The 20989-nt window shown below is 47.0% G+C and overlaps 1 protein-coding gene across 4 annotated transcripts in view; it reads right to left on the bottom strand.

Moving 5' to 3' along the window:
- Positions 1-19281, bottom strand: part of B3GAT3 (beta-1,3-glucuronyltransferase 3) — a 36640-nt gene extending 17359 nt beyond the window's left edge. For 2 of the 4 annotated variants that reach the window (XM_063918049.1, XM_063918052.1), the window contains exons 1-2: positions 19139-19281; positions 3440-3545 (exon numbers count right to left, since the gene is read on the bottom strand). The gene's annotated coding sequence lies outside the window, so the exon portion shown is untranslated. Of the gene's footprint in view, positions 1-3439; positions 3568-18700; positions 18770-19138 lie in introns of those variants that run through there. The other 2 variants (XM_063918050.1, XM_063918051.1) reach the window with 2 other exon arrangements.
- Positions 19282-20989: the final 1708 nt, after the last annotated feature.

Genomic DNA, 20989 nt, shown 5'->3' with positions numbered 1-20989 from the left:
GAACCCAGTCCTGAATGCAGAATCTGCGACCTTCGAGAAGGTGAGCACTCTGCAGTCACCATAGGAGAGACACCCTGGCTCTGGAGGATAGGGTTATTAACCGATGCATCCGAAGATGTGATCCTGACCACTTGTCCAGTCAGTCCCATTGGAAGGTCCTCCTATGGAACCTGCCGAAGGGAATGGCCTCAAATGATGCCACCCTCCTTCCCAGGACTCGAGTGCAGTGATGCATTGACACCTGTTTTGGTTTTAATAGATTCCTGACCAGTGTCACGAGCTTCTGAGCTCTCTCTATCGGGAGTTATACTCTTTTCTGGTCTGTGTCTAGGATCATGCCTAGGAGAGGCAGATGAGCTGTAAGAACCAACTGCGACTTTGGAATATATAGAATCCAGCCGTGTTGCCGTTTCACTTCCAGAGAAAGTGATACGCTGTTCAGCAACTGCTCTCTTGATCTCGCTTTTATGAGGAGATCGTCCAAGTACGTGATAATAGTGACACCTTGCTTCCGCAGGAGCACCATAATTTCCGCCATTACCTTGGTGAATATTCTCAAGGCCGTGGAGAGACCAAACGGCAACGTCTGAAATTGGTAATGACCATCCCGTACCGCAATTCTGAGGTACGCCTGATGAGGTGGATAAATGGGGACATGAAGGTATGCATCCTTTATGTCCCGAGTCACCATAAAATCTCCCCCTTTCAGGCTTGCAATAACCGCTCTTAGCGATTCCATCTTGAACTTGAACCTTTCAGGTATATGTTCAGGGATTTTAAATTCAATATGGGTCCGACCGAACCGTCTGGTTTCGGGACTACAACATGGTCGAATAATTACCCCCTCCTTGTTGAAGGAGGGGAACCTTGACCACCACCTGTTGAAGATACAATTTATGAATTGCAGTTAACACTGTTTCCCTCTCGTGGGGGGGAAGCCGGCAGGGCCGTCGTGAGGGGGCATCTTCTCAAAGTCCAGCTTGTATCCCTGAGACACAATATCTATTGCCCAGGGATCTAAGAGGGAGTGAACCCACTTGTGGCTGAACTGACGAAGGCGTGCCCCCACCGGGCCTAGCTCCGCCTTGCGGTGGATTTTTGTAGAGGCCGGGGAGGACTTCTGTTCCTGGGAACTAGCTGTGTTGTGCAGCTTCTTTCCTGTCCCCCGCCTCTGGCAAGAAAGGACGCACCTCGGACTTTCTTGTTTCTTTATTCGAAAGGCTGCATTTGATAATGTCGTGCTTTCCTAGGCTGTGCAGGAATATAAGGCAAAATATCAGAATTACCAGCTATAGCTGTGTAGACCAGGTCCGAGAACCCTTCTCCACACAATCCTCAGCCTTCCACATGCCTCTTAAGTCGGCATCATCTGTCCATTGCATATTCTACAGGACACGTCAAGCAGAAATCGACATAGCTTTGACTCTAGGACCCAGTATACTCATGTCTCTTTGGGCATGTTATATATATATATATATCACTTAAGACAGCATCTTTAATATATATATATATATATATATATATATATATCTATATGCATACTAGGGTCTCAATCTCTGCTGATAAAGGTACCTGTCCACGCTGCCACAGCGCTATAAACCCATGCCGACACAATCGCCGGTCTGAGTAGTATACTAGAATGTGCACGCTATCTGCAGGATCCCTGCTACCTTCTGTGCAAACAGGACACCCTAGGGGAAGATTCCCAACACATCCTGGCCCTAGTGGGGAAAGGATACTGCCTGAGAATTTTTTGTGGGAAGCTGCAGTCTCTTGTCTGGAGATTCCCGCTCTTTTTCCTCATGAGAGGAGGGAAATTTACCTCAACTTTCTTCCCCTTAACATGTGTACCCTTGTGTCAGGGACAAATGAGTCATCAGTGATATGCAAATCATCTTTTATTACAATAATCATATATTGAATACATTTCAGCCATCTTGGCTGTAACTTTGCATTATCGTAGTCGACACTGGAGTCAAACTCCGTGTCGATAGCAGTGTTTATTATTTTGGATAGTGAGCATTGTGAGACTCTGATGGTCTCTGTGACACAGGGACAGACATGGGTAGATTTCCTGTCTGTTCTCTAATCTTTTGTGCAATAAATTCACCTCAGCACTTACACATATCCAAACAGGTGTCGGCGTTGTAGACGGAGACACCCTCTCACACACATATTTGCTCTATCTCCTCCTTAGGGGAGCCTTTTACCTCAGACATGTCGACACACACGTACCGACACACCACACACCCAGGGGATGCTCTATTTGAAGACCGTTCCCCCACAAGGCCCTTTGGAGAGACAGAGAGAGAGTATGCCAGCACACACCCCAGCGCTATATAACCCAGGAATCACACAGTAACTTAGTGTTAACCCAGTAGCTGCTGTATATATTGTTTTTACGCCAAATTTATGTGCCCCCCCCCTCTCTTTTTCACCCTCTCTATCGTGCAGGGGAGAGCCTGGGGAGCTTCCTCTCAGCGGAGCTGTGGAGAGAAAATGGCGCTGGTGAGTGCTGAGGAAGAAGGCCCCGCCCCTTCAGCGGCGGGCTTCTCCCGCGATTTTGTGTAAAATTAATGGCGGGGGCTCATGCATATAACAGTGTCCAACTGTATATATGCTGCTTTTGCCAGGAGGTACTTAATTGCTGCCCAGGGCGCCCCCCCCCCCTGCGCCCTGCACCCTACAGTGACCGGAGTGTGTGTGTTAGTGTGGGAGCAATGGCGCACAGCTGCAGTGCTGTGCGCTACCTCATGTGAAGACAGGAGTCTTCTGCCGCCGATTTCGATGTCTTCTTGCTTCTGCCGGCTTCTGTCTTCTGGCGGCGCGGCTCCGGGAACGGACGACCAAGGTTAAGATCCTGTGTTCGAACCCTCTGGAGCAAATGGTGTCCAGTAGCCTAAGAAGCGCAACCTAGCCGCAGTTAGTAGGTTTGCTTCTCTCCCCTCAGTCCCTCGTAGCAGAGAATCTGTTGCCAGCAGAAGCTCTCTGAAAATAAAAAACCTAACTAAAATACTTTCTTATTAGCAAGCTCAGGAGAGCCCACTAAAAGCACCCAGCTCTGGCCGGGCACAGATTCTAACTGAGGTCTGGAGGAGGGGCATAGAGGGAGAAGCCAGTGCACACCAGTAGTACTAAATCTTTCTTAGAGTGCCCAGTCTCCTGCGGAGCCCGTCTATTCCCCATGGTCCTTACGGAGTCCCCAGCATCCACTAGGACGTTAGAGAAATTACATTTAGAACCGCACAGATGTGCAGAACACTATACAGTAAAATCAAGTAAATGCATTTCCTTATCTTACTGGCAGCACCATACATTGCACCTCAGGCAGCATGTATAACATGGATCATATTACTCTTCATTCATACTATATATGCATAAATATATTCCTCAGTTAGGCATACTGTATATACACTTTTGTTACGTTTTGGACACTAACCTCCTTCCTCTGCTCCTTCGTAAATGACTGCGGCCGCAACTTTCCTGCATACTCAGGCGCAATGAAAGGAAATCCGAGATAGAAGCCTTTCAGGTGACATCAGCCCCTGGAGCAGAGTAACGACGTCACTAGGATGACCATGACTACATTATTTTAGTTGATGTTACAGAGGCTGAGCATTGGGGCGATGACAAATCATTTTTGGGCATTCACTATCTTACTAAATATTAAACAGACTAAGTAATGTTATGGAAGAGGTGATTACCTGTGGCACCCAATGCAGAAATACCCACATCATTGCTGCAGCACCTTGGTGCGCTAGAATTTCCCTACTGCCTTATAAATGTATTTAATAAACTTGATTATAAAGTAATTTTTGCACTTTATTTGGTAACCTTTATTAAATAATAACTTCGGAAATAACAAATAATAATTAATTCAGAATGCACAAGAAATTATTTATAGCAGTGGTTCCATAAATGGGTGCCGTGGTACATTTGCAGGGGTGCCCTCCGATGGTGGTCCAAGACCAATTAAAATCAGTTATGGGCAATGTTATAGGCAAAACCAGTGCATGTGACTTCCCATCATAAAATGTGTGAACAAACAGAAGCGAATCCTGTCCCTGACCAAATAAATGATTTGGCAATAAGAAACTTTTGGCCTAAGGGTGCCATTCAATTTTTTTTTTTTATATACTATAGGGTCGCAGGGATTCAAGAAAGTTTGGGAAGCACTGATTTATAGTCTGCAGTGGGTGTTAAAGAATGTAACAACAATCCTTAAAACCTGTCACTAGAGATTGGGGAACTCTGAATGGCATACTGGTATTTGTAGTCCCACTGTCATATGCTAGAGCGGAGGTAGTACAGAAACAACTGACAGCAGCCAAGTTTTCCAAGCAATCTGGTTATACCAACATTAAGACATTCACCGGGAACAATCAGACCAGGCTGTTGGGGTTTTTTGGCGTAATTAGTCACCTTGTAGCAGCCTCTACTGTGAATTTATGCTAATGGGCCGTCTACTGTCAGATGGAATTTGGCTGCCAGCATCAATGAAACACAGTACCCGACACCTACACACACACTGGCGTCAGCTACCACCTTGTCATGCCAAGGAACGGGTATGTGACTCAAGGTCGACACCTATTGGTTGACAGTGACTAGGTCAACAGAGGAAATAGGTCAACATGAACAAGGTCGACATGGAAAAAGGTTGACATGAGTATTTTTTATGTTTTTTTGGTGTAGTTTTCTTTGTAAAGTGATGGGGAACCCCAATTAGTGTAAGGTGCCTCGCAGGTTACCATTCCCAATTGTAGTCCACGTGGATCGTAAAGCATGAAAAAGATAAAAAAAATGAAGAAAAAAAGTGAAAAACTCATGTTGGCCTTTTTCCATGTCAACCTAATGGCCGTGTCGACCTACTCAATGTCGACCTAGAGTCCAGATACCCCAAGGAACACGTACCGGAATTGCATGGATATCTATGCAATTCCCATGTGTGTCCGCCACCCAATGTTCTACATCTGTCTGGGTCTAAATTAGGACCAGTGTCAGGTGCATGTCATTTAAATAAAGCCAAAGCACACTTTGGTGCTCTACAGTCTGCATAATAATGGTTTACTCAGCTTAGGGTTTTTTTTTTTTACCAGTAGGTCATTGGCCAAGAAAAAAAGAAAAGTAAGCATCTCAGAATTAGGGGCAGGTGCTATGTGACTCTGGATGCACATACATTAGGTTAGCTGAAATTAAACTACATAACCATACTGTACCCTTGACTATAAATACATGTTTAAAAGGTGGCCAGTGCTTGATATATGTTTAATACAGCATAATCCTCATTGTTCATACTCAACATGCAAAGGTTCTCTGCACACAATATCATAATCAAATAATGGACTGCCCTCTATAAATGACATTGCCACATTTATTTTTCCAAACGGATTCTGCAGACCGGCGTTTATCTTGTATATCTGGAACTAAAGCCTTGTGACACTGAACACAAGCCACTGGAATGTGGTGTTGATACAGCCTGACAGCTCCTATGTAGCCTGAATGTTTTCATACTTCAATTAGTCAGATTGCACTTGAATCTGTTAGAGAAACTAGGATATAAACTAGGATATGTATGATAAGATTGCACATCTTATGGAATTAAGCTGAATGACTCCATCCTCACAGCTCAGTCTTTTACACAAATTCCTGCTGCAAGCCGATATATAGATAGCCAATCTACAGTACAGCCTGCTGTAACGTCTCTGGCTTGCTGCTGGATCCCATTTAAAGCACAGTTCCCATTTACTTCTACAGTATCTTGTGCAAGTCGACAGCTGTTCTGAATCAGTATCCTATCTGGTTCAAATTGCAAAAGCATTATAATTCATGTCATGCATTGATTGCTGGAAACGAATCCCGAGAAGAATTAAACCAAATTAACACTTCATATTAAGTTGCTTATAGCGAAAGAAAGGCTTAGGTCGTTAAGCCTGTGATATGTGGATGGCGACTTTTTAAGGAGGTTCTAATCAAGACTGAAAGCGATAATGCTGTTCTATGGGGGATTGCCTATTGTACATTGCAACTGAATGTATCCTTAACTCTTTCCACCAAAGCTTTGTGGCTGTTCTGTCCTTTTTATATCACAGCAGTTGATAACTTCATGTGTGGCCTTTCTGAATGGAGGTGTTTATTTTAACATTTTTCCCTACTCTTTACAACAGGCTGCAATTACTTTCTGTTGTATTTGCCAGTTATCAATAAATCTTTCACTGACTTTGTACTTTTAAGTGTGAAATGCATACGTACAAGTTTTCCTTTATTACCCTTATAGACTCAATCTAATTACTAGTCGCTGACCAGAAATACACAACATGAATATATCGCAATGCACAAACTGCATGTTTATTGCTTATGTTTAGGAGTTTTATATTCAAGATTATAAATACACACACAAATAGAGCATTTTATAGGGGGTGTTATACCGCTATAGGTAATAGGCTACCGACGGAGCAATTATAAACATTTAATGGAAAATAAGAAGCAATTGGCCCATCTAGTCTGCCCATATACAGATGTATACTTCCTCATCTAGCCTCTGTACGCAATGAGTCATGGCACACTGGGCGCATAAGAGCCACCAGCTTCCAAGTGACTGCCCGCTGCAAGGGTCTTTCCCCCCCCCCCCGAAAATGTGTCTTATTTGCATCGTTTTCCAGGAAACCACTGACGTAGCATTTCATTTGCAGATAATATATGCATGCAGCATATCATTTTAATCAGCAAGGTCTTAGAAAATAAGAATTTACTCACCGGTAATTCTATTTCTCGTAGTCCGTAGTGGATGCTGGGGACTCCGTAAGGACCATGGGGAATAGACGGCTCCGCAGGAGACTGGGCACATCTAAAGAAAGATTTAGGACTATCTGGTGTGCACTGGCTCCTCCCCCTATGACCCTTCTCCAAGCCTCAGTTAGGACACTGTGCCCGGAAGAGCTGACACAATAAGGAAGGATTTTGAATCCCGGGTAAGACTCATACCAGCCACACCAATCACACCGTATAACTCGTGATAGGAACCCCGGTTAACAGTATGATAACAAAAGGAGCCTCTGAACAGATGGCTCGCAATAACAACCCGATTTGTGTAACAATAACTATTTACAAGTATTGCAGACAATCCGCACTTTGGATGGGCGCCCAGCATCCACTACGGACTACGAGAAATAGAATTACCGGTGAGTAAATTCTTATTTTCTCTGACGTCCTAGTGGATGCTGGGGACTCCGTAAGGACCATGGGGATTATACCAAAGCTCCCAAACGGGCGGGAGAGTGCGGATGACTCTGCAACACCGAATGAGAGAACTCCAGGTCCTCCTCAGCCAGGGTATCAAATTTGTAGAATTTTGCAAACGTGTAGCAAGTAGCAGCTCGGCAAAGTTGTAAAGCCGAGACCCCTCGGGCAGCCGCCCAAGATGAGCCCACCTTCCTTGTGGAATGGGCTTTTACAGATTTAGGCTGCGGTAGTCCCACCGCAGAATGCGCCAGCTGAATAGTGCTACAAATCCAGCGCGCGATAGTCTGCTTAGAAGCAGGAGCACCCAGTTTGTTGGGTGCATACAGGATAAACAGCGAGTCAGTTTTCCTGACTCCAGCCGTCCTGGAAACATAAATTTTCAGGGCCCTGACTACGTCCAGTAACTTGGAATCCTCCAAGTTCCTAGTAGCCGCAGGCACCACAATAGGCTGGTTCAAGTGAAACGCTGATACCACCTTCGGGAGAAACTGAGGACGAGTCCTCAACTCTGCCCTATCCATATGGAAAATCAGATAAGGGCTTTTATATGACAAAGCCGCCAATTCTGACACACGCCTGGCCGAAGCCAGGGCCAACAGCATGACCACTTTCCACGTGAGATATTTCAAATCCACAGTCTTAAGTGGTTCAAACCAATGTGATTTCAGGAACTCCAAAACCACATTGAGATCCCAAGGTGCCACTGGGGGCACAAAAGGAGGCTGAATATGCAGAACTCCTTTGACAAAAGTCTGAACTTCAGGCAGTGAAGCCAGTTCTTTCTGGAAGAAAATCGACAGGGCCGAAATCTGGACCTTAATGGACCCCAATTTGAGGCCCAACGTCACCCCTGCTTGCAGGAAATGCAGGAATCGACCCAGTTGGAATTCCTCCGTTGGGGCCTTCCTGGCCTCACACCAAGCAACATATTTCCGCCAAATGCGGTGATAATGTTTTGCGGTGACATCTTTCCTGGCTTTGATCAGGGTAGGGATGACTTCCTCCGGAATGCCCTTTTCCTTCAGGATCCGGTGTTCAACCGCCATGCCGTCAAACGTAGCCGCGGTAAGTCTTGGAACAGACAGGGGCCCCTGCTGCAGCAGGTCTTGTCTGAGCGGCAGAGGCCAAGGGTCCTCTGAAAGCATTTCTTGAAGTTCCGGGTACCAAGCTCTTCTTGGCCAGTCCGGAACCACGAGTATAGTTTTCACTCTTCGCCTTCGTATTATTCTCAGTACCTTGGGAATGAGAGGCAGAGGAGGAAACACATAAACCGACTGGTACACCCACGGTGTTACTAGAGCGTCCACAGCGATCGCCTGAGGGTCCCTTGACCTGGCGCAATATCTTTTTAGCTTTTTGTTGAGGCGGGACGCCATCATGTCTACCTGTGGTCTTTCCCAACGGTTTACCAGCATTTGGAAGACTTCTGGATGAAGTCCCCAATCTCCCGGGTGGAGGTCGTGCCTGCTGAGGAAGTCTGCTTCCCAGTTGTCCACTCCCGGAATGAACACTGCTGTCAGTGCTAACACATGATTTTCCGCCCATCGGAGAATCCTTGTGGTTTCTGCCATTGCCCTCCTGCTTCTTGTGCCGCCCTGTCTGTTTACATGGGCGACCGCCGTGATGTTGTCTGATTGGATCAGTACCGGTTGGTTCTGAAGCAGGGGCCTTGCTTGGCTTAGGGCATTGTAAATGGCCCTTAGCTCCAGAATATTTATGTGAAGCGAAATCTCCTGATTTGACCACAGTCCTTGGAAATTTCTTCCCTGTGTGACTGCACCCCAGCCCCGAAGGCTGGCATCCGTGGTCACCAGGACCCAGTCCTGTATTCCGAATCTGCGGCCCTCTAGTAGATGAGCCCTCTGCAGCCACCACAGCAGCGACACCCTGGTCCTTGCCGACAGGGTTATCCGCTGTTGCATCTGGATATGGGACCCGGACCATTTGTCCAACAGGTCTCACTGGAAAGTCCTTGCGTGGAACCTTCCGAATGGAATTGCTTCGTACGAAGCTACCATTTTTCCCAGGACTCGGGTGCATTGATGTACCGACACCTGTCCCGGTTTTAGGAGGTCTCTGACTAGAGATGACAACTCCTCGGCTTTTTCCACTGGAAGAAACACTTTTTTCTGGTCTGTGTCCAGAATCATTCCCAGGAACAGAAGACGTGTCTTCGGGACCAGCTGTGACTTTGGAATATTGAGAATCCAGCCGTGCTGTTGTAGCACTTCCCGAGAAAGTGCTACCCCCACTACCGACTGTTCCTTGGACCTCGCCTTTATCAGGAGATCGTCCAAGTACGGGATAATTAAAACTCCCTTCTTGCGAAGGAGTATCATCATTTCGGCCATTACCTTGGTAAAGACCCTCGGTGCCGTGGATAACCCAAACGGCAGCGTCTGGAACTGATAGTGACAGTCCTGTACCACAAACCTGAGGTACTCCTGGTGAGGAGGGTAAATGGGGACATGCAGGTAGGCATCCTTGATGTCCAGAGAGACCATGTAATCCCCCTCGTCCAGGCTCGCAATAACCGCCCTGAGCGATTCCATCTTGAACTTGAACTTTCTGATATACGTGTTCAAGGATTTTAAATTTAAGATGGGTCTCACCGAACCGTCCGGTTTCGGTACCACAAACATTGTGGAATAGTAACCCTTTCCTTGCTGAAGGAGGGGTACCTTGACAATCACTTGCTGTGAATACAGTTTTTGGATAGCCACCAACACTGCCTCCCTGGCAGAGGGAGTTGCTGGTAAGGCAGATTTTAGAAAACGGCGGGGGGGGGGGGGGGGACGTCTCGGATTCCAGCCTGTACCCCTGAGATACTACTTGAAGGATCCAGGGATCCACCTGTGAGAGAGCCCACTGTGTGCTGAAATTTCTGAGACGGGCCCCCACCGTACCCGGGTCCGCCTGTGAAGCCCCAGCGTCATGCTGTGGACTTACCGGACGCGGGAGAGGACTTTTGCTCTTGGGAACTGGCTGTATGCTGCAGCTTTTTCCCTCAACCTTTGCCTCTCGGCAGAAAGGATGCGCCTCGCTCTACTGTCAGCAAAATATTGTCCCTATCCAGGGTATCAATATTATCCGACAGGGAATCTGACCACGCAGCAGCAGCACTGCATATCCATGCTGATGCAATCGCTGGTCGCAATATAATGCCCGTGTGGTGTATATATAGCTTTTAGGGTAGCCTCCTGCTTTCTATCAGCAGGATCCTTTAGGGCGGCCGTATCCCGAGACGGTAGTGCCACCTGTTTTGATAAACGTGTAAGCGCTTTATCTACCCTAGGGGATGTTTCCCAACGTGACCTATCCTCTGGCGGGAAAGGGTACGCTGCCAATAACCGTTTAGAAATTATCAATTTCTTATCGGGGGAAGTCCAGGCTTCCTCATACACCTCATTTAATTCCTCAGATGCAGGAAAAACTACAGGTAGTTTTTTCTCACCGAACATAATACCCTTTTTTGTGGTACCTGGGGTACTATCAGAAATGTGTAAAACATTTTTCATTGCCTCATTCATGTAACGGGTGGACCTATTGGAGGGTACACTAGTCTCATCGTCGTCGACACTGGAGTCGGTATCCGTGTCGACATCTGTGTCTGCCATCTGAGGTAGCGGGCGTTTTAAAGCCCCTGATGACATTTGAGACGCTGAAACAGTCACAAGCTGAGTAGCCGGCTGTCCTATGTCGTCAAACCTTTTATGTAAGGAGCTGACACTGTCACGTAATGCCTTCCATAAGTCCATCCACACAGGTGTCGACCCCTCAGGGGGTGACAACACATTTACAGGCATTTGCTCTGCCTCCACATCATTTTCCTCATCATACATGTCGACACAGCGGTACCGACACACAGCACACACACAGGGAATGCTCTGACAGAGGACAGGACCCCACAAAGCCCTTTGGGGAGACAGAGGGAGAGTATGCCAGCACACACCAGAGCGCTATATAACAGAGGGATATCACTATACAGAGTGTTTTCCCCTATAGCTGCTTGTATTATATATATACTGCGCCTAAATTTAGTGCCCCCCCTCTCTTTTTTACCCTTTCTGTAGTGCAGGACTGCAGGGGAGAGCCAGGGAGTGATCCTTCCAGCGGAGCTGTGAGGGAAAATGGCGCCAGTGTGCTGAGGGAGATGGCTCCGCCCCTTTTTCGGCGGGCTTTCTCCCGCTTTTTGTGTTATTCTGGCAGGGGTAATTTACACCTATATAGCCTCTGGGGCTATATATGGTGTCAGTTTTGCCAGCCAAGGTGTTAATATTGCTGCTCAGGGCGCCCCCCCCCCAGCGCCCTGCACCCATCAGTGACCGAAGTGTGTGGTGTGCATGAGGAGCAATGGCGCACAGCTGCAGTGCTGTGCGCTACCTTGGAGAAGACAGAAGTCTTCAGCCGCCGATTTTCCGGACCTTCTTGCTTCTGGCTCTGTAAGGGGGACGGCGGCGCGGCTCCGGGAACGGACGACGAGGTCGGGTCCTGTGTGCGATCCCTCTGGAGCTAATGGTGTCCAGTAGCCTAAGAAGCCCAAGCTACCACCACTTAGGTAGGTTCGCTTCTTCTCCCCTTAGTCCCTCGCTGCAGTGAGCCTGTTGCCAGCAGGTCTCACTGTAAAATAAAAAACCTAAACTATACTTTCTTTCTAGGAGCTCAGGAGAGCCCCTAGTGTGCATCCAGCTCGGCCAGGCACAGAAATCTAACTGAGGCTTGGAGGAGGGTCATAGGGGGAGGAGCCAGTGCACACCAGATAGTCCTAAATCTTTCTTTAGATGTGCCCAGTCTCCTGCGGAGCCGTCTATTCCCCATGGTCCATACGGAGTCCCCAGCATCCACTAGGACGTCAGAGAAATGTAAATAAGATTCATTTTCGGGGGGGGGGGGAATGCACAAAAAGATGCTCAGTGTTAGGAAACGTGCTCATGACTAGGCCCAACTAGATAGGCTGTTTAACGTGACTGCAGTAACAATGAGGAAGGACACATCTGTACACACTAGGGTTAATTCTTTGTTTGGGAGCCAGTTAACCTACCAGTATATTTTCGGTGTGTGTGAAGAAACCGGAATACCCGGAGGAAACCCACAGAAGTACAGGGAGAAAGTACAAACTCCACACAGTTAGGATCATGGTAAGATTTTCCAGATGGCCATATTAATATATCAGCAAGAATCCTGCAAACGAACCTACATTTCTAATGTATAAAAAAAATATTATATATCTTATACAGTATTACCTACTATGGCATTATAATAATACACTCAACATCATAAATGTTGCTGTTTTGTTTGGTACCTATCTACTAGCCCCATGCAGTGTTCACTCTACGATTTTTATTTTAAGGGCAGGGTACTTTTCACAGAGAAAGGCACTTTGATTGAAGGGCACATTTTTGATGCATCGCTAAAGGTAAAAATAAGATTTTAAACCTACCGGTAAATCTTTTTCTCCTATTCCGTAGAGGATGCTGGGGACTCCGTAAGGACCATGGGGTATAGACGGACTCCGCAGGAGACATGGGCACTACAAAGAACTTTTAGTATGGGTGTGCACTGGCTCCTCCCTCTATGCCCCTCCTCCAGACCTCAGTTAGAGAACCGTGCCCAGAGGAGATGGACAATACGAGGAAAGGATTTTGTTAATCCAAGGGCAAGATTCATACCAGCCCACACCAATCATACCATATAACCTGGAACATATTCAACCAGTTAACAGTATGAACAACAAACAGTATCCGTCAAAAGACCGATTCCGACTGTAACATAACCCTTATGTAAGCAACAACTATATACAAGTCTTGCAGATTCAGACCGCACTGGGACGGGCGCCCAGCATCCTCTACGGACTAGGAGAAAAAGATTTACCGGTAGGTTTAAAATCTTATTTTCTCTTACGTCCTAGAGGATGATGGGGACTCCGTAAGGACCATGGGGTTTATACCAAAGCTCCCAATCGGGCGGGAGAGTGCGGATGACTCTGCAGCACCGACTGAGCAAATGCAAGGTCTTCATCAGCCAGGGTATCAAACTTGTAGAATTATGCAAAAGTGTTTGATCCCGACCAAGTAGCTGCTCGGCAAAGCTGTAATGCCGAGTAGCCTCGGGCAGCCGCCCAAGAAGAGCCCACCTTCCTAGTGGAATGGGCCTTTACTGAATTAGGTAACGGCAATCCTGCCATAGAATGAGCCTGCTGAATCGTGTTACAGATCCAGCGAGCAATAGTCTGCTTAGAAGCAGGCGCGCCAACCTTGTTGGCTGCATACAGGACAAACAGAGCCTCTGTTTTCCTAACTCTAGCCGTCCGGACTACATACATTTTTAAGGCCCTGACTACATCCAGGGACTTGGAGTCCTCCAAGTCACTCGTAGCCACAGGTACCACGATAGGTTGGTTCATATGAAATGACACCACCTTAGGCAAAAATTGAGGGCGAGTCCTCAATTCTGCTCTGTCTACATGAAAAATCAAGTAGGGGCTCTTGTGAGACAAGGCCGCCAACTCTGACACCCGCCTTGCAGATGCCAAGGCTAATAACATGACCACTTTCCAGGTGAGAAATTTTAATTCAACCATTTGAAGGGGTTCAAACCAGTGTGAATTAAGGAACTGTAACACCACGTTAAGGTCCCAAGGTGCCACTGGGGGCACAAAAGGAGGCTGGATGTGCAGCACTCCCTTTACAAAAGTCTGGACTTCTGGGAGAGAAGCCCATTGGGCAAAACCATGTGCACTGCAGGGGGGCAGATATAACATGTGCAGAAAGAGTTAGATTTGGGTGGGTTATTTTATTTCTGTGCAGGGTAAATACTGGCTGCTTTATTTTTACACTGCAAATTAGATTGCAGATTGAACACACCCCACCCAAATCTAACTCTCTCTGCACGTTATATCTGCCTCCCCTGCAGTGCACATGGGCCCTCATTCCGAGTTGTTCGCTCGGTATTTTTCATCGCATCGCAATGAAAATCCGCTTAGTACGCATGCGCAATGTTCGCACTGCGACTGCGCCAAGTAACTTTGCTATGTAGAAAGTATTTTTACTCACGGCTTTTTCATCGCTCCGGCGAACGTAATGTGATTGACAGGAAATGGGTGTTACTGGGCGGAAACACAGCGTTTTATGGGCGTGTGGCTGAAAACGCTACCGTTTCCGGAAAAAACGCAGGAGTGGCCGGGGAAACGGTGGGAGTGCCTGGGCGAACGCTGGGTGTGTTTGTGACGTCAACCAGGAACGACAAGCACTGAAATGATCGCACAGGCAGAGTAAGTCTGGAGCTACTCTGAAACTGCTAAGTAGTTAGTAATCGCAATATTGCGAATACATCGGTCGCAATTTTAAGAAGCTAAGATTCACTCCCAGTAGGCGGCGGCTTAGCGTGTGTAACTCTGCTAAATTCGCCTTGCGACCGATCAACTCGGAATGAGGGCCATGGTTTTGCCCAATTGCTAACAAAAATCCTACCGCGATCAACTTGGAATTACCCCCCTTGTCTGTATTCTTTTTTTGTCTTATGATCCTCAAAATTTTTGCGATGAGAGGAAGGAGGAGGAAACACATAGACCGACTGAAAAACCCATGGTGTCACCAGGGCGTCTACTGCTACTGCCTGAGGGTCCCGGGACCTGGCACAATACCTCCGAAGCTTCTTGTTGAGGCGTGACGTCATCATGTCTATCTGAGGAATTCCCCAGAGACTTGTTATCTCTGCAAAGACTTCCTGATGAAGTCCCCACTCTCCTTGATGGAGATCGTGTCTGCTGAGGAAGTGTGCTTTCCAGTTGTCCACTCCCGGAATGAAGACAGCTGACAGAGCGCTTACGTGATTTTCCGCCCAGCGAAGAATCCTGGTGGCTTCCGCCATCGCGACTCTGCTCCTCGTCCCGCCTTGGCGGTTTACATGAGCCACGGCTGTTACATTGTCTAATTGTATCAGAACCGGTAGGTCGCGAAGAAGATTCTCGGCTTGTCGTAGGCCGTTGTATATGGCCCTTAATTCCAGCACGTTGATGTGTAGACAAGCCTCCTGGCTTGACCATATTCCCTGAAAATTCCTTCCTAGTGTGACTGCTCCCCATCCTCGGAGGCTCGCGTCCGTGGTCACCAGAACCCAGTCCTGAATGCCGAACCTGCGACCCTCTAGAAGGTGAGCACTCTGCAGCCACCATAGGAGCGAAACCCTGGCCCTGGGGGACAGTGTTATTTTCCGATGTATTTGTAGATGGGACCCGGACCACTTGTCCAGAAGGTCCCACTGAAAAATCCTCGCATGAAACCTGCCGAAGGGGATGGCCTCGTAGGTTGCCACCATTTTTCCCAGAACTCGAGTGCATTGATGAACTGACACTCTTTTTGGCTTTAGCAGGTCTCTGACCATGTTCTGGAGGTCCTGGGCTTTTTCCGATGGAAGAAAAATCTTCTTTTGTTCCGTGTCCAGAATCATGCCTAGGAATCTACGTTTCTGAGACCCTGCAGGGCCCTGTGACTCGGTCCAATCCGTGGATTGACTCCCTGTTGTGTCCCTGGACTCTGCTTTGTCCAGTCTTTTATGTAATGATGCCACACTTGCATTCAACATATGCCACATGTCCATCCACTCATGAGTCAGCACCGCCGACGGGGACTCACCACTCATCTGCTCCACCTCCTCCTTGGACGAGCCTTCCGCTTCAAACATGCCGACACGTACGTACCGACACCCCACACACACCGGGATATGACTATAAGGGGACAATTCCCCAACAAAGGCCCTTTGGAGAGACAGAGAGAGAGTATGCCAGCACACACCCAGCGCCAACTGACAATGGAATAAAACCAGATAGCGCTTTTATGATATATCACAATGTTATACACTCACTGCGCCAATAATTGTGCCCCCCCCCCCTCTTTTTCAGCCCTCTGTTACTGTGTTCAGCAGGGGAGAGTCCGGGGAGCCAGCGTCTCTGCAGCTTCTGTGGAGAAAATGGCGCTGTTAGTGCTGAGGGATCAAGCTCCGCCCCCACCAGCGGCGGGCTTCGGTCCCGCTTCAATATTAAAAAAATGGCGGGGGTATATGTATTTACTGCCTCCGCAGCCTAATATGCCCAGAAATGCCAGTCCAGAGGTTTATTGCTGCCCAGGGCGCCGCCCTGCACCCATCTGTGCCTGTTCTGTGTGTGTGTTGTGCGGGAGCAATGGCGTGCAGCGTTACCGCTGCGCGCTTACCTCGGTGAAGATCTGAAGTCTTCTGCCGCCTTGAAGTCTTCTTTTCTTCTAATACTCACCCGGCTTCTATCTTCCAGCTCTGCGAGGAGGACGGCGGCGCGGCTCCGGGACGAACGGCAGGGTGAGACCTGCGTTCCGACTCCCTCTGAAGCTAATGGTGTCCAGTAGCCTAAGAAGCAGAGCCTATCAGTGAAGTAGGTCTGCTTCTCTCTCCTCAGTCCCATGATGCAGGGAGCCTGTTGCCAGCAGTGCTCCCTGAAAATAAAAAACCTAACAAAATTCTTTAATCAGAGAAACTCAGGAGAGCTCCCTGTAATGCACCCTATCTCCTCTGGGCACAAAATCTAACTGAGGTCTGGAGGAGGGGCATAGAGGGAGGAGCCAGTGCACACCCATACAAAAAGTTCTTTGTAGTGCCCATGTCTCCTGCGGAGCCCGTCTATACCCCATGGTCCTTACAGAGTCCCCAGCATCCTCTAGGACTTAAGAGAAATAGACAGTCAGTGTGCGAAACATAGCACATACAGTATGTTAATAGCTTTTATACACGTGCCCCTTAGTGTATTATGTACTCCTACATATACTACACACACACACACACACACACACACACACTTAAGGTCACCTCCTTATAAGACATTATTAAGTCTACAAATTTGTATGCCTCCATTATAACAAGTCACCACAAATTTTTCTAAAATCTAGGTGCCACCTTACAAGTTTAGGAGACAAATTATCATCCCCAGCCAATAAGTATGAAAATGTTTATAGGCCTTCAATACTCATCAGACCCAACAACATGCCTATCTTTTGCTGCAAATTTATAGTATATTAGATAGTAGTGCCCCTAATTCGTAGTAAGTCAGGCACAGTAGGACCCAAAAACGATACACGCTTGAGTCACAATATTATGATCACCAGCCAATAGCGAGATTAACTGCCAAATGCAGCACGGACAGCAGCTAGACTGACTGGGAGTGCTGGTAGGTTGGCACAGGTACACTTTGATGGTGAGCTTCTCCACTGTGGCCCTCGTGCACCTTCGTAATTGATGTTCACCTCTCACATCAGTGGCACATGGTGCTCCCCAGTTTTCACGTCAGTTATTCGCAATGGTGCCATTTGTCCAGTCATGATACACCCTGACCACAGCAGCACGCGAACAGTTCATAAACTGCGCTGTGTCAGAAATACTGCCATCCTTGTCCCAACAGTCGATAATCATCCCTTTTTGCAACTCAGATAAATCGCCCCATTTACTTATGACCTATGTGTGCGCAAACGGTCTATCGCACACATTATATACCCACCAAGCCAGAACACAACACGTGACGTACTTCAGCATGAAGCCGCATGAAAGGTGTGGTGGTTGTATTTCAGGTTTTTTTTTCTTTTGGGATAATGATGTCTGGATCCTACGCTTTCATCCTGGCTCCTAGATTTTTGAAAAATGTGTAAAGCCCTGCTTTATGTATCATGGCACAGGGCTGCAATACACATGTACCCAATTAAGAGGCTGCACAGTAGATGCACTACACGCAGAGGGGAAGCATTCGATATCCCGGTTGTCGGGATCCTGAAATACAGCCAACTATTCTCCCTCTTGGGGTGTTCACGACACCCCTGGAGGGAGCACAAATAGCGTGGCGCATGTAGCACGCCACCATGGCGACTGCAGAATGGCGAGCGCAGCGAGCCCGCAAGGGGCTCTTTTGTGCTCGCCCCACTGCCAGCATTCCGGCGGTCGGGATCCCAGCGCTGGGATATCGTAGTAGACCCACGCAGAGGACTGCTGCTGTTTGGCAACTAAGGATTTGGGGATTCCACGCGCTGTGTGGCTGAGATGTGGGGATGCCAAGTTGTGTGTGTGGCACACAGGGATGTGTGGATGGCCCATGTGGAGGTGCATGGAGAAGTTCTGATCGGACGTTTTATTGTACAGTGTGTATATTACTGACAGTCTGGTGCCACCTTGCATCCGTTAGCCACATGAGCTGATACTCCTGCATCACAGTACAGTCACTTTTATATAGTTTTCCAGAAAAAAAGTGTGCAGCAAAGACTGACATTACAGAAGTGCTCTATCAGAAAGAAATACTTAACAAAACCAATTCACAGTATATAAGGGAATATTTGAATCTGAATACTTTTATCAACAAAAGAAACATACAACTAAACATCATACATACATAAAGGTATAAAAAAAAATCAAATATTGCTTATAAGTACATTAGAGACCATGAGTTACTTACAAGCAGGCACAGACAGTATTAGCTGGAATAGATGCTATAAGCCCATGAAGGTCCCTTAGGCATACTTGCCTACCTGACCCTCTCCATGAGGGAGAAAATGCTCTGTTCCTGGACTTTCCTTGTAATGTATGATTGCCATCACCTGTGGTGAGCTAGTTAATTGATAAGAAAGGCATTTATCCACAGGTGATGGCAATCATACATTACCAGGAAAGTCCAGGAACAGAGCATTTTCTCCCTCATGGAGAGGGTCAGGTAGGCAAGTATGCCCTTAGGCCACTTGGATCTAGCCTCTACCATAAGCCCATAATGATAACTGAATTGTCATGGAGAACAGTCTCTTCTGCAAGGCAGTGCCTGAGCTCCTCATTAGGAGGGTACTGGTAATTGTCATGCTAGTAATGAAGGCTGTTAGTAATAGATTACAATCATAGTTACCTTCGTACTAATATCTATGACATCCTCCTACAGCTATTGGGGCAAAAAAACGCTTGATTTGTATGCTGTCTGTTCCTGCAGTTGCCAGCCAGTTCAACCAAAAGTGTCATCCCTCACTGCAGAGGCTGTGAAATAAGGTTCCTAGTGCCGATAGTTCTGGTACACACATAATGGTCTCATTCACAGGTTGTAATTGCAATAATCATTTCCAAATAATGATGTGTTTCACTGGGTGACGCCCAACTTTTTCAAAGATATTTTCCTGATGCATTTAAAGCATTTTAATATCCACAGTAGGGATTATTAAAATTCCCATCTGCCAATAAACATTTCTGATGCTTAGTTTGCTTTAAATCCAGACACGTTGCCTACTTATACTGTAAGTGCCATAGCCATAAATAGGCAATTGCCACATCAACTGGGATCTAACCAGGCCTTGCCACAGAGTAACCCACAGAACTCATCTTAGGCCAGGTACACTCTTGCAAGATATTTGCACAATTTGTTGTTTCCGGGCAAATAAGAATGACAAATTGTGTATATCGTGCAGTGTGTGCATAATTGTGCACTCCCACGGGTCGCATATGTTATCTTCTAGTTTAGCATTTTGCACAGCCAACCAGAAGAAATGGTGTATGAGTATACAAGGATTGCAGTCCAATGAAGGACGGAACAACATATCGTTCCTTCCTTCATTCATTACATCACACAGTGGCTACGCTCAATGCCGGATGGTCCAGGATGAAGGGAATTCGTCCCAACCATGAGAACATGTTTAAGTGTGTGCTCATCATAAATAGGGACTTACTTTACAAATTGGCATAAACAATCTGAGAAAGTAGGCCCGTGAAACACGTTAGAGTTTATTCATGCCCTATCCGGATTACCAGATTTCCATGTATTTGTAGGAGAAATTCCTAATAACATTTGCAAAACACCCCCTAGGTATATATTTTTTTAAATACAATATTTAAATATATGGAAAATAATATAATATGTGCATAGGCGCTCTTATAACAAAGATGAATAACAAGGTGTTATAAATAAAAACACACTTTTTAATGATTACACAGTAAAACATAAATATATATACAACAGATAAGATTGCACTGATCCCAAATGAGTTTCTCACCCTCTAGAGGATTTGCGGTGGGCAAAGAGCATTTATTTGAAAAGCAATAGCGCCCCGGTAGAGTAACACGGCACCACCGCAAAATACTTTTTTTCCTTGGAGGCTGAGTAGGGAGTCCAGAATCTCCTTTTTCAAGCTTGGAGATTTTCTCCGAAACGCGTTGTTTGGACGACATGGACGTTGTTTGCTACTGATTGTACTGCTGGACTCCCTACTCAGCCTCTAAGGCAAAAAAGTATTTTGCGGTGGTGCATCTATTACGCATGCGCAAATCTCAGGGAAAATGGTGATGCAGCATTTTCCCAGAGATTTTCTTACTACGCATGCGCAAATCTCCAGAAAAATGTCCGCAGCTCCATTTACCGGAGATTTGAGGAGAGATGCTACCACCGGCGGGGGACTCCAGAGAGGTGAGTATTTTAAAAAATGGGTGCAGACTGTGCGGTCGCCGCTGAACCCCGGTGGCCCGTGTTCACCGCACACACTGCACCCATTATAGATACGCCACTGCCCCCCACCTAATTCTAAGATTGATCCTACAGCATCCCATGTTTCCCTGCGTCCCCACAACCCACCTTTCTCCTGTGCCCTTCACAACAACTTTTCCTCTTGCCATGCCCCCATCCCAGGATGGGGGGGGGGGGGGGGGCTTGCCTATTTTGTCAGGCCCAACAATTTCTGATGGCAGCACTGCATTTGTGGGTAAATTTTAAATTCCA

Source organism: Pseudophryne corroboree, chromosome 4, assembly GCF_028390025.1.
Source record: "Pseudophryne corroboree isolate aPseCor3 chromosome 4, aPseCor3.hap2, whole genome shotgun sequence".
Taxonomy (NCBI): domain Eukaryota; kingdom Metazoa; phylum Chordata; class Amphibia; order Anura; family Myobatrachidae; genus Pseudophryne; species Pseudophryne corroboree.
The sequence above is the reverse complement of the archived record's forward strand: the minus strand, read 5'-3'. Positions and strand labels throughout refer to the sequence as shown.